The sequence below is a fragment of the Rhinopithecus roxellana genome, chromosome 5, assembly GCF_007565055.1.
Source record: "Rhinopithecus roxellana isolate Shanxi Qingling chromosome 5, ASM756505v1, whole genome shotgun sequence".
NCBI lineage: Eukaryota > Metazoa > Chordata > Mammalia > Primates > Cercopithecidae > Rhinopithecus > Rhinopithecus roxellana.
In genome coordinates this window covers 126667381-126684934 of record NC_044553.1, presented here as the reverse complement: position 1 = coordinate 126684934, position 17554 = coordinate 126667381, and the positions used below count along the sequence as shown (strand labels likewise).

The window sequence follows — 17554 nt, the reverse complement described above, 5'->3', positions numbered from 1 at the left end:
TGAAGAGCCTCTGCTAGGGCAGTGCAGCAGAAAAATGTGGGGTCAGAGCCCCTACACAGAGGAGTCCCTACTGGGCAATCGCCTAGTGGAGCTGTGAGAAGCTCCCAGATCCCAGAATGGTGGATCCACTGATAGCTTGCATTGCGCACCTGGAAAAGCCGCAGACACTCAACACTCACCCAGCCCATAAAGGCAGCAGGGAGGGAGGCTGTACCCTGCAGAGCCACAGGGACGGAGCTGCCCAAGACCATGGGAGCCCACCTCTTGCATCAGCATGACCCACATGTGGGACATGGTGTCAAAGGAGGTCATTTTGGAGCTTTAAGATTTGACTGCCCTGCTGGATTTTGGACTTGCATGGGGCCTGTAGCCCCTTTGTTTTGGCCAACTTCTCCCATTTGAAATGGCTGTATTTACCTAATGCTTGTACCCCCATTATATCTAGGAAGTAACTAACTTGCTTTTAATTTTACAGGCTCATAGGTGGAAGGGACTTGCCTTGTCTCCGATGAGACATTGGACTGTGTACTTTTGAGTTAATGCTGAAATGAGTTAAGACTTTGGGGGACTGTGGGGAAGGCATGATTGGTTTTGCAATGTACAGACATTAGATCTGGGAGGGGCCGGGGTGAAATGATACAGTTTGGCTGTGTCCCCACCCAAATCTCATCTTGAATTGTAACTCCCACAATTCCCACAAGTCATGGGAGGAACATGGTGGGAAGTGATTAAATTGTGGGGATGGGACTTTCCTGCACTGTTCTCATGATAGTGAATGAATTTCAGAATATCTGATGGTTGTAAAAACAGGAGTTTTCCTGCACAAGCTCTCTTTGCCTGCCGCTATCCATGTAAAATGTGACTTGCTTCTCCTCGTCTTTTGCCATGATTGTGAGGCCTCCCCAGACACATGGAACTGTAAGTCCATTAAATCTCTTTTTCTTCCCTGTCTCGGGTATGTCTTTATCAGCAGCATGAGAACAGACTAATAAAGCCAGCAACTGAATACAAGGTTGAATTATGGATCATATGGTAGGTAAAATAAATAAATGTGTGCAAAAAATACTTGGGCTTTATTTGGGCCACATTCTTTAAATTGTTGTGACTTCCAATGTTTTCACCTGAAGGGATATTTGTGAACAGAAGGGTTGTTATTATTATTTGTATTTTTTTACCATGCTAAAAAATACATATTCATCTCTTAATAAAATTATCCCAGCAAACCTTAAACAACAACAACAAAAATTCTCCTGAACATGTAAAGAACTAGCATCAATTCTACATAATCTTTTTCAGAAAATGAAACAGGAAGGAACACTTTCCAACTCATTTTATGAAGCCAAAATCAGATAAAGCTAGCACAAAGAAAACTACAGATCAGTGTATCTCATGAACTTAGACGCAAAAATCCCCAATAAAATGTTAGCAAACTGAATCCATGAATATGTGAAACTAATCATATACCATGACCAAGGGGGACTGATTTCCGGTGTGCATGGTTGGCTCAATATTTGAAAATTAATCAATGTAATCTACCATATCAAAAGGCTAAAGAAGAAAAATCATATTATTTTCTTCTGAAGTCTCCAGAAGTAACACAGCCCTCTCTAATAGATTGAATTTAGATTTCTGACCTCCAAAACTGTAAGAGAATAAAGTTGGGTTAAGCCACTCAATTCCGGTTAATTTATGCAGCAATAGGAGATGAACACACACGATAATAGGGACTTGCTGAAGTGATTAAGCTGAGGAAATTATCCTAACCAATAGAGGTGGGCGCAAGCCAATCACAAGGGCTCTTGTGATTATGTTAGAAATTTATGATTAGGTTAGAAATCTTATGATTAGGTTAGACATGTTGGAACCATTTTACAAATAAGGATTTCCCTTTTTTTCTTTCTAGCCTCATCTAGCCCCATCATTCAGTGATACAGAATTCCTTTTTCAGCCCTGGGTTTCTCACTCAGTTTCTTTGACAAGGAGCTTACTCTACAGCGAAGGCAGTGTATCACGCCAGAATCACTGGTGGCACCATATGCTTCATTACCCAGAAGCAGCTGACTTGACAGAACAGTGGCCTGCTAAAGCTTCAGAGGTACGATTTGCTGCAATCCCAAAGTCTGCAACGTTGGCGTGCCACCCTATGGCATGCAGTATGTGCTTAAACAAATTACCAGTGAATGTCACTATCTCCGTCACAGACCACTGGGAAGCATGGGTGTAGGAAACAAAGGAGAGAGATAGGAGCACTCCCTCCCTTATTACTACACTCAGTGACCCACTTCAGGAATTTTTGACCCCTCTCTTAATAATCTTGACTTCAGTGGATTTGCAGGTCCTAATATCCAAGGAAACATAACTGGTACCATTACCTTTATTACCTGAGGCAGGATAGGCAGTCAAGGCAGCGACCATGTTCTCAGGATGAGGCAACCATGGTGACCGTGCAGTCAACACAATAAGCCTCAGCACTGGCATTGTAATTGAGCTATTGAAGCAAAGCTATCTCCAGTAGGGACTTTCCCCTCTAGAGAGCATATGCACTTTGACCTTACCCGTCCTCATTAGAACAGCAAAAAACATACCCCTGGGTGGAGATTTAAGATGCTAATGAGACGTATGATATACGAACAAGCATGTACAGCTACTGCGCATGTGCATCCAGAGGACCACCCAGAACATTCTTACCAGCAACACCTCTCCCACCTCCTTATAAATAATCGGGTAAGACTCCCACAGTGGGAGCCTCCCTAGCGCCGGTCTTTGCTGTCTCATCCTTATGAGCAGCCCATCCTGAATTTCTCTCTCTCTCAGGGTGTCCTGTCTATTCTGCACCTAACTTTCAAAGTATTCTTTTTCTTTTGCAATACTCCATGCTGCACTTCTTTTGCTATGTGTGTCTTGTTTAAATTCTCTTAAACCAAGAAGACAAGAACCAAGGTATCACATCAGGTGTCAGCATTTCATTGGAAGCTGAGAGTCCTCCCTGGCCATGTGAAGCTCCACGCCTTGTGACCATCAAGCAGACAAAGAGAGTCCCTCTACTGTCCAAGATGACTGATCTCAATTCTCAGAGGGAGCTGGGTTGCTGCCTCCTCACTCTGGGAAGAACTCTCCGGGAGCTGGGCATTCACAGGCATGCCTCCTTGCATTCCAGTTGCATTCCAGTAGTGCCAGTTCATATACACCTTGGCACTCCAGTACAGACACAACACCAAGGTCTCGGGTCCTGTGAGAATGAAGGTGTGGGTCACCCCAACAGTAGATAAAAACCACATATCTTAAGTTGTGGCAGAGGCCAGGGGAACGTGGCATTAGAGAAGTGAGTTAACTAACAATTCAGACTTCAGAATCAGCTCTGGAAGCTGGGGCTACAGCAGGTCTGTTTTACGGTATTTTGTTGCTTCTCTTCCCCCATTTATTGTCCACTGTCATCTATGAAGAGCACTGGGATAGCGAACAGTGATAGCTAACATTTTAAGTTTCAGGTGTTACTGAACCAACATCACCCCATATCACACAGTAGCTGATGGGATATTGTGCAGCTCTTGTTTTGGGAACAAGCGACTTTTCTCTTGGACTGGATAAAAGATGTTTTTAAAATCCTAACAGGCACAAGTGGAGGATTGTCTGGGGCTATCCCTCATGGCCCTTTAGTCCTGCCCCTGGCCTTCTCCCCAGCCTTCTCCTCAGCCCTGCTGCTGGCAGCAATCCCGTCTTCTGGAATCCAGGTAAGTCTGGCCAATGGGAGACATTGGCAGGACTCGATGGGTGGGAGGAACAAGGTCACTGAATCTCCTGGCTCCTCTGGCCAGGCCACAGGTGATGAGGGCAGCCCCTCCTACAATCCACGGCTGGACAGCCCTTGCTGGAGCTGCAGCTCCCATCTCCCCTTCACCTCTTAGGCCCACGAGGTCACCTCCTATCTTCTTCAGGAGTTCAGCACACCCATTCTTTCCCCAAACCTGACCTTTGAGCACATAATCTCTTTCTTTCCTGAGAAAGACCCTACCTAGCAAGAAGGGTGAAAAATAGTCATCACCCAGCGCTCAAAGATGTTCTTTACATGGCCATTTCAGGAGGAAAAACATAGACAGTAGCCTAAATGTCAACAAAAGGGGAAAAGCTGATGACAGCCTATTCATATACAATGTAACACTGCACAGGGTTTTTAATGATGATATGGAAATACATGCACATATAAGTCCCCGGACGTAAGCCCTTGAGGGGTAGCAGGTCACAACTGTTCAACCCAATAGGGCGCTGCTGGCCTGAGTATCCAGGGCAGCCGTGTGAGGCTGGGGACACAAGGCTTCAGTGGGTTGTGTCCAAGGAGCCAGGGGTTTCTGAGGACTGGGGTTGCCCACCCAGAGCCACTGTGACCAGAGGGGTCCTGGGGGTGGCGGGGCGCCACTCAACTCATCTGACCTCTGAAATGTACTCATAAAATGAAAGGATTTGATTAAATAACCTCCAGTGTTCCCTCTGATGGCAATTCCATGATCACGCAGTTTCCAGGCTGCAGTCCTGAACTACAGTGTGGAAAGCGGGAGAAACCCCAGTGATTCCTTCCAGGCACAGAATATCCACAAAATTTGAAGTCATGAAAAAAAACGTTTTGTTTTGTTTTTCTATTTTTAACAAAGAGGGACTTCTGGGGGAAATTTAAATACATAAAATGCTTTCTTTTTATGAAGCTTAGATGATTTCCTAACTTTAGGAGCATTAAGATGTATCAGTGATTTGATTTACTCAACAAATTATCATGCTTGGAACATTCCATTTAAGTGGAACTTATTTATACCATAATTATAGGTTGACTAAATGTATTTGTCAGTGCTTTTCCTTTTTCTAAATGAAAGTATACGTTGGTGGATTCGAAGAAATCCAGTTCTTGGGTTGTCTCAGTTAATTTAAAAAGAAAGAAAAGACATCGTCAAACCTATGGTAGATCTTGCACTCCTACACATTTCCGAGCACGCACGGACTCCCAGGTTCCCAGGGCACGCAGGGGCCTCTCCTGGCGGTGACTGTCCATCTCTGGCGAGTCCCACCTCACGCAAACAGCTAGTGTGAAGTGCCACCAGGGAAACAGACGGACTCTGGAGATTTAGGAAAGGCTTTGGGGACTCTTCCTCGGCAGGGTGGGGGCGGGGAGGCCACAGGGAGATGCACCATAGGCTGAAACACTCCGCGCAGTGGACCTGGCCTTTGGGGAGGCGGACAGGCGCAGAGGGACAGAGTCAGAGTGTTCTAGACACAGTGCATTCCTCCAAGTCACGCTGACGCACACACGCGTCCCTCGCTGGCACCTGAGCACGTGGGTGCTGGCTGGGCGGCCTGCAGAGCTCACATCCTCCACCCGGACCTCTATCCCCTCGGGAGCACCCACAGGGCACCCCAGTCAGGGAGGCCACAAGGGGCAGTCACCCCGCAAGGAAGGAGCTCAAGGGGAAGGAGAGGAGCCCTCTGCGCCCCTGAGAGAAGCCCTGAGAGCTACGGGGTCCCGGCGCTCTTGTGCCCCCTCTCCCCTGGGCTGCTGTGAACCTGGAGAAGGCTGCAGTAACTCCACCTTTGTGTCGCCAGCACCGTGAACCTTCAAAGCAGGCTTTCGCGTAATTCCCAACCGTCTGTCCTCACCCCGTTTCTCAAACAGCTGTTACGTTGTGCTCTGAAAGCCCAAGCCCGCCACCACGGTGCCTCCGGGGGCCCACAGCTGCCCTCCTCTCCTGGCACTGCCAGCCACCCCTCCTGCTCCAGGACGCCTGTGCAGGGGGCCCGGCTCAGAAAGTGTGGCTTGGGAGATGGAAGTGAAGACTGAAGCAACTTCCAACTCCCACCCACTCTCTAGAAGGCACTTTCTCTTTGCTTTGTTTTTTTGCTTTTTTGAGACTGGAGTCTTGCTCTCTTGCCCCGGAGGCACTTTCTATTACTGAGAAGAGAGCACTGGAAAGTCCCGGGCTTCCCCCAGGAGCTTGGAAGTCCCCTCGCCCCCTGCTTCCCACCCTCCATCCCCCAGGAGCAGGTCCCTGCGGCCTAGCGGGAGTGGAGAGTGAGGCTTAGGTCCTTAGTGATGGCTCCAAGGCCTGGGAACCCCAGGTCCTGGCTTGTAAACTCTGGACAAACTGCACTCGCATTACCCTGGCTCACTCTCTTGTGCTCAGGAATTAATTTTTAATATCTGCATAGAATTTCTTACCTGTAAGAATGTGTCTTCTTGTTCGAAAAGAATTTTTACATGAATATTTCATGTGATAGTATTGTATAGTATTGCAAGTCACTTTTCTTTTTTTTTCTCATTAGAATAACCTGTAGCATAGAAACTCTTCCATATGTAAGAAATTGGTCTTAGCTTTTAATGAGGGGATTTTAAAAAATAATGCAGTGTGCTGGCTATTTGTCAAGAAAACATTACGTTTAACGTGATGCCTGCAGATAAGTTTAAACTCTCTCCTTTCCCTTTATTCAGCTTCCCTGTGAATCCAAGTCACAGCTCCGGTTCTCATTTCCTTTCGCCTCCGAACCTTTGTGGAGACACAATACTGCTGGAGTAGCAACAAGGGTTGCCCGCGCACAGTGCGCTGTTCAGCTCCCTCACCCGCTCCAAAATCCACCCCACCCAGCCCCCGGACAACCAGCACAGGGCCCACTGCTGCAGATTCAGGTGGATCCGGGAGAAGGGAGCAGTGCTGCTGGCTGGGAGCGCTGGGGGACAGAGAACCCCCACCATGCTGGGGCCTAAGAGAACCGGAAGAGATGCTCAGATGAGTTTTGGAGGATGGAGGAACTGCACACCGCAGTGTGGGGTGTATCCTCGGCCCAGAAACAGGGCAATTTCAGGGAACTCTACTAGGGAGGTGTGGGGGTGGCTGAGAATGGCAGCCCCAGAGAAGAAGGTGGAGCTTAGTCCTACCTGGGCCGGCGCCGTGGGTGGGCTGGATACACAGGCTGATACATGGAGCAGCCGCTCAGCCCTCACGGATCATCAGGCTTGGGTAACTGTACAAAGTTCCTTCTACTGCCAGCAGCCTATCCTCCCCAACTCCTGGGATACTCCAGCACAAACTGGGAAACACCGAGTCGCAAAGTGACAAGGACAAGGCCAAGAACCCTTGGCAACAACTCCTCATCTTCCCAGCACCCCCCACCCTCGAGCCTGCCTGGGTAGGACTCCGAAATCTCCATGAACCAGGCCCGTGGCCACCACGGCACAGTTTGTTAACATACAGTGGTTCCGTTCTAGAAACTGGCAACACGGGGCTGGGCACGGTGGCTCACGCCTGTAATCCCAGCTCTTTGGGAGGCCAAGGCCGGCAGATCACCTGAGGTCAGGAGTTCGAGACCAGACTGGCCAACATGGCAAAACCCCGTCTCTAGTAAAAATACAAAAATTAGCTGGGCGTGGAGGTGGGTGCCTGTAATCCCAACTACTCAGGAGGCTAAGGCAGGAGAATTGCTTGAACCCGGAAGGCAGAGGTTGCAGTGAACCGAGATCACGTCACTGCACTACATCCTGGGCAACAGAATGAGACTCAGTCTCAAAAATAAAAAATATATATATAGATATACATATATAGCCAGGCATGGTGGTGCATGCCTGTAATCCCAGCTGCTTGAAAGGCTGAGGCACGAGACTCGACTGAACCCTGAGAGGCAGAGGTTGCAATGACACAAGATTGCACCAATGCACTCCAGCCTAGATGATAGCAAGACTCCATCTCAAAAAAAAAAATTAGAAATTGGCAACATGGATCCTGAGTACAATGACAGTGGTATAACTGCTTCTATCCCAAAATTTCCTCCCAAAAGACAGAAAAAACAAGAAAGGAAAGTAAAATCTACACAAAGCCACGCCTGCCACATAATGTGAAGGTAAAGAACCCCAAAAGTGTAAAATATCTCAACTGAAAAGCGAAAATACCACCACACCCCCAGCCTGCTCTCTCTCTCACTGCTGTCCCAGCCACAGAGCTTTCCAGCCAATGGACAGGAAGCCCGAAGGGAAGATGGAGGGGTGCTGAGGTGATCAGGAGGTCCGCCAGAAGGGGCCGGGGGAACTGGGCCAGGGAGGTGCTGTGAGAGAAGCAGGAGCACCGAGAGGGCCCATCTGGGGGCACGCAGCCTTGGGGAGGAAAGAGCCAAGAGGAAGGGAAGGCTCCTTTGGGCAACCCAATGGTCAAGTGGAAAAGCAAAGTAGGTAAAAGTGGGGTTCTGCAAGGCAGGAGTCGGAGGACTGTGCTCTCCTCACAGAAGAGCGCCGGGAATCCTACAAAACGCAAGCAAGCCCAACCGGCATTAAATGAACAAGAGAAAAATGAAGTCACACCTACGAGCCAGTGCAAACGCTATCAGGAGCGGAGATGTCCCACGTATCAGCCAAGGAAAATCTCCTCTGAAAATCACCGTGAAGCATGTAAAAGAAAACCACAAGCTCACGCTTCAAAATGAATTCGCCACACCCAAGCCTCAAGGAAGCATTAAAAATACAAACCCACCTTAAATCAGAGATTTGAAAACAGAAAACAGAAATGGGTAAATAACAGGGAAAAATCAAAAGTGGACTGAACTCAAGGATGACGTAACCAAGTTTTCTCAGAAACAAGGGGCTGGTTAACGGGTACAAAAAGTAGGGTTAGTTAGAAGTAGTAAGTTCTAGTGTTTGACAGCACTATAGGGCGACCATAACTTATTGTATATTTTTAAATAACTGGAAGAAAGGACTTGTAATGCTCCCAAAACAAGTAACAACAAATATTTCCGGTTATGGATATCCTAATTACCCTGATTTCATCATTACACATTATATTATTGTATCAAAACATCCCAAGTCCCCCATAAATATGCAACAACTATTATGTACTCAGAGAAATCACTTTACAAAAGAAATGAGAAATAAATTAAAAGATGCCCAAAAGACAATAGACAAAAATGAAAATATCACAAGGGTCACTAAATAAAGATATCAAAGCAACTGAGAGAATAAAAATGAATAAGCAAACAGATAAATTAAAAGGGCAGAGATAGTAGCGGAAATGGAACCCAGGCAATGAAGGAATAATATTTGTTTACTGGATTCCCTAAGGGAAAAAAAACAGAACAGTAGAGTGAAGCTAATATTTAAAACTAAAATCTCTGTTATATGTTCTAGTAAAACTGTAAGATTTGAAGGAAGAAGATAAAAATCGTCAAGGCCACAGGCAAAACAATCAGACTGACATCAGGTCTTCCAAAATCAACATATAAACAAAATGACAATGGAGCAGGATTTTAAAAAATAAGTCAAAAAAAAAAAAAAAAAAAAGGAACAAAGGATTCCAATCCAGCCAACTTACAAAGAACAGTTTATCTGGCTCATGGTTCTGCAGCCTCTGAACGTAGAGGCTGACTCCAACATCCACTCAGCTTCTGGTGAGGGCCTCAGGCTGCTCCCACTTGTTGGGGAAGGCAGAAGGGACCCAGGGCGTGCTGAGATCACGTGGCAAAAGGGGAAGCAAGAGAGTGGAAGGCACCAGGCTCTTTTAACAACCAGCTCTTACAGGGACTAATAGAGTGAGAACTCATTACCACAAAGATGGCACCATGCCATTCAGAAGGGGTCCCCCGCCATGACCCAAGCACCTTCCACCAGGCCCCACCTCCAACACTGAGATCAACTTTCCACATATGGTTGGAAGGTGACAGATATCAAAGCCATAGCAACCAGTGACTTCCGTAAAGCAGAGATATTCTGAAATACAAAACCTCTTTGCTGCCAATGCAACCAAGCTAGAAAATTCCTAAGAAAAACAAAAAACAGAAAGCTCCTTCTACCAGGAAAGTTAAAAATGTTCTATTGAAACAATTCTTGCAGGAAATAGAAACAGAAATTACAATTTTTAAAAAATGATGAAAACACTACATATCAAAATTTAAGGGATGCATTTAAAGCAGTAATCAGAGGAAAATCATTGCATTACACACATTTAATAACAACATTGAAAAAAAGATTAAATTTCCAATTCTAAAAACTAGAAAAAAATAAAGTCCACCAAATAAAGCAGGGAAATAATGAAGTTAAAGCAGAAATTAATGACATAGAGAATATAAAAACAGTGTATTAATTAACAAACCAACTCCTGGTTGTTGTTTTGAAAAAAATTAACCAGATGGACAAACCACAATGTAACTTGATTAAGGGGAAAGGGAGAGAAAGACACATATTCAAAGTAAGAAAGAACAACACAGAAATCATCATTGAAACAAGTAAAATTTAAATCATAAATGACTGATTTGGAAGCTTCTGTGAAAATAAATTTTAAACCCTAGGTGAAATGGATAGTTCCCTAGAGAAATACAGATTGCCAATATTGACCCCATCTGATTTAGAAAGCTTAAACAGACCCATTTCCAAAGAAATAAAAAACTATTGAAGCAATAACTAGCCCACTCCCAAAAAAGAACCAGGGCAAGATAGTCTCACAGGGGAATTGTACCAACGCCTCAAAAATCAGATAGTCACAATGATCTATAAGTTATTTCAGATTACTGAAAAGAAGGTAAATTTTCCTAACTCCTTTTATGAAGCAAGTGTGACAATGATACCTAAACCAGGTAAAGACTAGTTAAAAAAAAAAAAAAAAAGAACTACAGAAAAGTATTACTCATGAATATTATGAATTACTAATAAATATCAATGCCAAATAGAAAATGAAATATTAGCCAAAACACCACACTAAGAAAATAATAAATCATTAAAAAGAAAATTCATTCCAGAATTCAAGGTTGGTTCACTATTAGGAAATTCATTAGTACCATACACTCTATTAATAGATCTAAGAGAAAAATAATATGATGATCTCCATAAATACTGGGGGGAAAAAAATCTTTGTCAAATTTCAACACCCATTCATGCTTAAAACACTCAAGAAAGTAGGAATTGGTGGATACTTTGTTAATGTGATAAAAAGTTTTATATTAGGTATATACACCTAATCCTAAAGCCAGTATCATATTGAATAGGGAAATACTAAAGGCATTTCCACTATGACCAGTGTGTCAGAGTCTCCACGACCATCCTGACACTTGGAGATGTTCTAGAGGAATTCTGCGTGTCAGCATGCAGTTGCACACCTGACACTACCATTCATTACAGCTGTGAAGTAAGGACACACAGCCAGATCATAAGGGGCAAAGACAAAGGGAGAGTCCGCGTGAGCAGGGGTCCACATGAGGCTTCCTTCTCGCTCTTCCTCCCATGGGAGGCTCGCAGAGTGCATGATCTTTCCCCAGCGATGAAAACGTAGCAACATGTGTGTGATGTTCCTGTCGGAGAAGCCCATTGGAGACTCAGGTTTTTACTGGGGTCTGATCACATACACACCCTCTGCCTAACATATACCAAAACTCCAGACTCCCAGAAAGAAAACGGGTGTTTAGCATAAATCAAATTGTTTGTATAAACAGTCTAGGCACAGTACACTGTCCTTATCAGTTAGATAATGGTGGGAATGCTTCTGAAATTTGAGTTCCCAGATGCCAGCCAAGGACTAACCTGGCAAGCAGACCTTTCTAAGGATGGCAGTCATAGGCCTGCTGTGTTTACCCTTTATTTCTGCTACTATTTAACATTAAACGGGGATATCAACTAAGGATAAATTAACTTACGAAAACCAATGGCCTCTGCATACACACAAAAATAAACAGTAGATAACTTACCGGCAAAGAAAACCACATGCATGATATCAGCAAAAATTACATATTTTATAATACATTTAACAAAAAATGTGCAAAATTTATACAACACAATTTTAAAACATTCCTGAAAGACAGCAAACTAGACTTCATTAAATACAAAGACACATCCTGTTCTCAGATTAAATTACTTAACAATATATAGATGACAGCTATTCCCACATTTATGTATGAATTCAGTGCCATCTTGATCAAAAATGTCAGGAAGCTATTTCATAACTGAGTTAGACAAGTTGATACTAATGCTCATAAGAAAAAAGAAATATGTAAGAATATCCCAAAAAGCACTGAAAAAGAAAAATTAAAAAGGGGACATAACTAGCCCTACCAGACACTAAAACATATTACAAAGCCTCAAACAATGTGATGCTGGTCTGTTAATAGACAACTAGACATGCAATATAATAGAAGTTCAGAAATGGGACCAAGGACATGTGAAAAGTTAATATAGGATAAAATTGACATCTCAAATCACTGGAGCACAAGTGTCCTGTTTAATAAATGGTGCTGGGACAAGCAGGTAGTCATTTGGAAACATAAAATAAAATTAGATTCCACATTTCACGCTATATGCAAGAAAAATGCAAATGTATTAGAGATTTAAATGTAAAATAAGATAGCATATAAGTAATGGGTGATTTTCTATTTAGCCTTTCTATATAAAACTGAACATCCAGAGACATAACTAGTAAATTTGTCTACATAAAAGTGTTTTAAAATTCCATGACCAAAATAAACAAACATATACTATAAAAAGTCACAAAACAACTAGGAGTAAAAAATTGCAGTCTATACCACAAAGAGCTAATATCCCTAATAAATGAAGAACGCTTGAACACTGTGAAACAAAGATGCAATCGAAAAACAGGACATTGACATGAATGCACGATTAACCAAAAAGGATTCAAAATTGACCTTCAAACCTGAGAAAATGTTCAAATTCACTCATCATTAAGGAAATGCAACTGAAAACAGCACTGAGATGCTATTTTCATAAAACTGACAAAATGAAAAATTATGACGTCACATTCTGTTAGGCAGACTAGGAAAATGGCCATGCTCACACAGCGCCAGTGGGAGTATAACCCAGCACAGCTCCCGCAGAGGAAATCCGGCAATAAAGAATACAACATGCACTTACCTTTGACTCTGTGATCTGACTTCTAGAAATATACCCTGAAGGTACGCTTCCAACAATACAAAAATATTCACTGTTGTGTTGTTTGTAATTACCAAAGACTGGAGACAACCTAAATGCCTGTATGTAGAAGGAACATTGAATAAACTATGGCACATTCACAAAATGGGGTACTATATAGATATAAAAAAGAATCAGGGAGGCCAGGCGCAGTGGCTCACACCTGTAATCCCAGCACTTTGGGAGGCCGAGGCGGGCGGATCATGATGTAAGGAGATCAAGACCATCCTGGCAAACACAGTGAAACCCCGTCTCTACTAAAAATACCAAAAAATTAGCTGGGCGTGGTGGCGGCGCCTGTAGTCCCAGCTACTCAGGAGGCTGAGGCAGAAGAATGCCGTGAACCCAGGAGGTGGAGCCTGCAGTGAGGGGAGATCAGGCCATTGCACTCCATCCTGGGCGACAGAGCGAGACTCCATCTCAAAAAATAATAACATAACATAACATAACATAACATAACATAACATAACATAACATAAAAATAAAAAAAGAATCGGGAAGATTTTTGTGAACTGATTAGGAGTGCTTTCCAAGACATAACATTAAGCTAATAAAAAGCAAAATGTGAAAGATTATCTACACTATGTTATTCTTCAAGTAATAAAGAAGGGGATACAAAATAAACAGTTGTATGTGCTTATTTATGTAAAAAATATATATATACGGCTGGGTGCAGTGGCTCACCCCTGTAATCCCAGCACTTTGGGAGGCCAAGGCAGGTGGATCACAAAGTCAGGAGTTCGAGACCAGCCTAACCAATATGATGAAACCCCGTCTCTATTAAAAATACAAAAATTTGTAGGGCGTGGTGCAGGGCATCTGTAGTCCCAGCTACTCAGGAGGCTGAGGCAGAAGAATGGCTTGAACCCAGGAGGCAGAGGTTGCAGTGAGCCGAGATCACGCCACTATACTCCAGCCTGGGTGACAGAGCGAGACTCCATCTAAAAAAAAAGAAAGAAAGAAAAAAAGAAAAGAAACACAAGACAGATACATCAGCTACTTACAGGAGAGATCTGGGTAAGGCAGCAAGACAAGCAAAGGAGAACAGGATAGTAAGCATGAGAAGAGAGTGATACTTCCTTTCATATACATTTCTGTATGGCTTTGATTCTTAGAACCATGGTAATGGTTCAAATATCCCATCTTAGTCCATTTATTATGCAATAAATGTACTGGGTAATTTATAAAGAAAAGAACAGCCTGTGGGCAACATGGCAAAATCCTGTCTCTACAAAAAATACAAAAATTAGCCAGGTGTGGTAGTATAAGCCTGTAGTCCCAGCTACTTGGGAGGCTGTGGCAAGAGGATTCCTTGAGCCTGAAAAGGTTGAGGCTGCAGTGATTGTGCCACTGCACTTTAAGCACAATAGAGTGAGACCCTGTCTCAAACAGAAAAGAAAAGAAAAAAAAAGAAGAGGAAAGAAAAGAAAAGAAAAGAAAAGAAAAAAGAAAGCAGGTTTATTTGGCGTGTCACAGTTCTGCAGGCTGTAGAACAAGCACGGCAGCAGCATCTGCATTTGATGAGGACCTCTGGCTGCTTCCCCTCACAGTGGAAAGCAAGTGTGCAGAGATCACACGGCAGGAACAGAAGTGAGGGAGAAAACAAGAGAGAAGTGGGAGGTGCCAGGCTCTCTTAACAATCAGGTCTCCTGGGAAGTAATAGAGTGAGAACTCATTCATTACCATGAGGATGGCACCAAGCCATTCTTGGAGGATCCACTCCCAAGACCCAAACACCTTCCATGAGGCCACGCCTTCAACTCCAGAGATCAGATTTCAACATGAGATTTGGAGGGACAAGTATCCAAATCATAGCAATCCCAGCCCCAATACACGCATTACAAATAAATAACATAAACATACTGAAGGCTATGGAGAAGAAAATAACTAATCTAAGAAATTTCGGAAAACTGTATTTTGACAGGCTACTGTAAGACTAAAGACAAAAAGAAGTAAGTCTACACAAATACTGTAGTTAGTAAATCTATTTCTCACAAAGATAAGAGTTAGCAATTCTGTAACTACTTTAGGCGTATGCTAGGAATTGAACAAATAAGTGAGTATATATTGTACATAGTGAGAGCAAGAGGCAAATCTTAAGGTGCTGGATTGGAATTCAAGGAATCAATATGAGCGGAAGGTTTTAAACAGACAGACAAGTAAGTTAATAAAGATACAGACATGGATGTGTGGATGTGGGTGCTGGTATACAAACACATATGCCCAACTATGCTGACTGCAGAGGCCCAGATTCAGGGACATCTAAATGGCTACATGCACACCAAGCATCCAGATTTTGATTTCTAAACACCATTCCCCAATACAAGGAATGAGAAATCTGTTGAGAGGCAGTTGATTCCAGGGCAAGAGCAGGCAAAATGCAAAATGCAAAATGATTCAGGAACATTTCATGAGGTGAGAAAATGAAAAAATGACTGAAAAGTGATGAGGATGTGTCTAAAGACAGGAGCCAAATGGACACAGAAACCGCTCCCAATAGTCAAAACTGGAATAATCTGAACAACAAAGTAAATAACAATAGTTCCGACTTACAACGCATAGAATAAAATAAACATCCATGACGTTTTACAAATGTCAATAATTAAATAAAGGAGGATAGCTCTTCCTTACAGATGAGCTCCAGTTAATAAATGTATTAGTAGAAGCAATAAAGATAATTCAAAATCGTCATTAGGCAAACTCTACAGTCATAACGATTAGAGGCAAAGAGCTACCGACAAATGCTAAAATCAGTAAGAAAATGTTTAAGGGAAAGCACAATGTTGGCATAGTCTCAAAGTATTTCCCCACAAGATAATTTACCAGGGCTCCGCTTCACAGTACGGACACCTGGCAGACACCACATGAGCCGAGCGATCGATGTGAACACGTTCGGTAACAGGACATGCCCATGTCTGTACCCCAATCCGAGGCACTAGAAAGGGCACATCGCCGCTGTGATCTCACCGAAACCTCACAGCCTCAAAGCTGTCGTGAGAAAACAGGAGACAAACCCAAACGGAGACATCTCTGCAAGGTACCGACTAACACTTTTCAAAAGTGTCAAGACAGACTAAAAAATGTAGATGAAATTCAAGACATACAATAGCTAAATGAAATGTGGGATCCTGGATAGAATATTGGACAGAAAAAAAAAGTCATTAGGAAGAAACTGAACAGTCTTTGTAGTTTTAGTAAGATTCTACTAATGTTAATTTTCTGGTTTCGATAATTTTATCATGGTTGTATAATTTTTAACTTTAGGGGAAGTTGGGTGATGGGTAAATGTGGACTCCCTATACTTTTTTACATTTATGTAAGCCTAAAATTCTTTTAAAAGAAAATTTCCTTGTTTCCTTGTTTTTGAAAAAAAAAATTTTTTCAAGAGAAAGAAGGGAATCATTTTAAAAATGTTATCCATCTCATGAGGTCAGGAGATCGAGACCATCCTGGCTAACACAGTGAAACCCTGTCTCTACCAAAAATACAAAATTTAGCCTGTCACGGTGGCAGGCGCCTGTAGTCCCAGCTACTCGGGAGGCTGAGGCGGGAGAATGGCATGAACCCAGGAGGCGGAGGTTCAGTGAGCCGAGATGGCGCCACCGCACTCCAGCCTAGGCAACAAAGTGAGATTCTGTCTCAAAAAAAAAAAAAAAAAAAAAAAGGAGAGGAGATAGCATTGAAAATATGGGCAAGTAAAAAGCCAAAAATGATACATGAATATAATATATAATATATCACAGTGTCATAAAGAAGAAAAATGGATTCTACTCAGGAGTTAAAAGAAAGAGATTGTCATTTTGGATAACAAAATCCAACAGTATGCTTTTGTTTGTTTGTTTAGAGATAGAGTCTTACTACATTGACCAAGCTGGTCTCAAACTCCTGACCTCAAGTGATCCTCCCATCTCAGCCTCCCAAGTGCTGGGATTACAGGTGTGAGCCACTGCACCTACCCCCGTACGCTATTTTTAAGACACACCTAAAATATAAGAACACAGACAATTTGAAAGTAAAAGATTGGGAACAGAGACACTATGCATATATTAATGATGGAACTGATACGTAGCTCTAGATTAACATCAGTAAAAATACAATTTAACAGATTAAAAACATTATTAGAGATTTTTTAAAAGGTAACTTATCCAGTGATAAAATTTCCAATTCTCAGAAAAATAGAACATTTCTGCATTTGTATGTAACTAATAACCTTTCTTCAAAATATATCAAAAATTGACTGAATTAATAAATTCTGCATCATAGTGAAAAAAACGTTAACCATCATTCTCAAATTATTATGATCCAAAAATGTCTTGCTTGCTCTCATTCACGATAAACTATTTCTCCATGTGTTTTGCAATTTTAGGTTGTGAGCTCATATATGTTGGTTCTGTCTACAGGAATACTGAATAGAGAGTTCCCTTATGCTGCTAAATCCTTGTTATAAGAAGAGACTGCTACAACCTGAAAGAAAGCGGGGCCAAAACTGCCATGAAAAATACGGTATTTAATGTGCCCATCAGGTCAGATGAAGACATTTTCTAAAGATGAGCTGGTACCATTCTATGAGATGGCCCCACAGAATTAATTAGAGAAGAGTCCCTCCTCTTCTGATACCAAACCTAG

At 42.8% G+C, this 17554-nt stretch overlaps 1 protein-coding gene across 1 annotated transcript in view; it reads right to left on the bottom strand.

Annotated features, from left to right (window-relative positions):
* Positions 1-17554, bottom strand: part of OCA2 (OCA2 melanosomal transmembrane protein) — a 349097-nt gene that overhangs the window by 137307 nt on the left and 194236 nt on the right.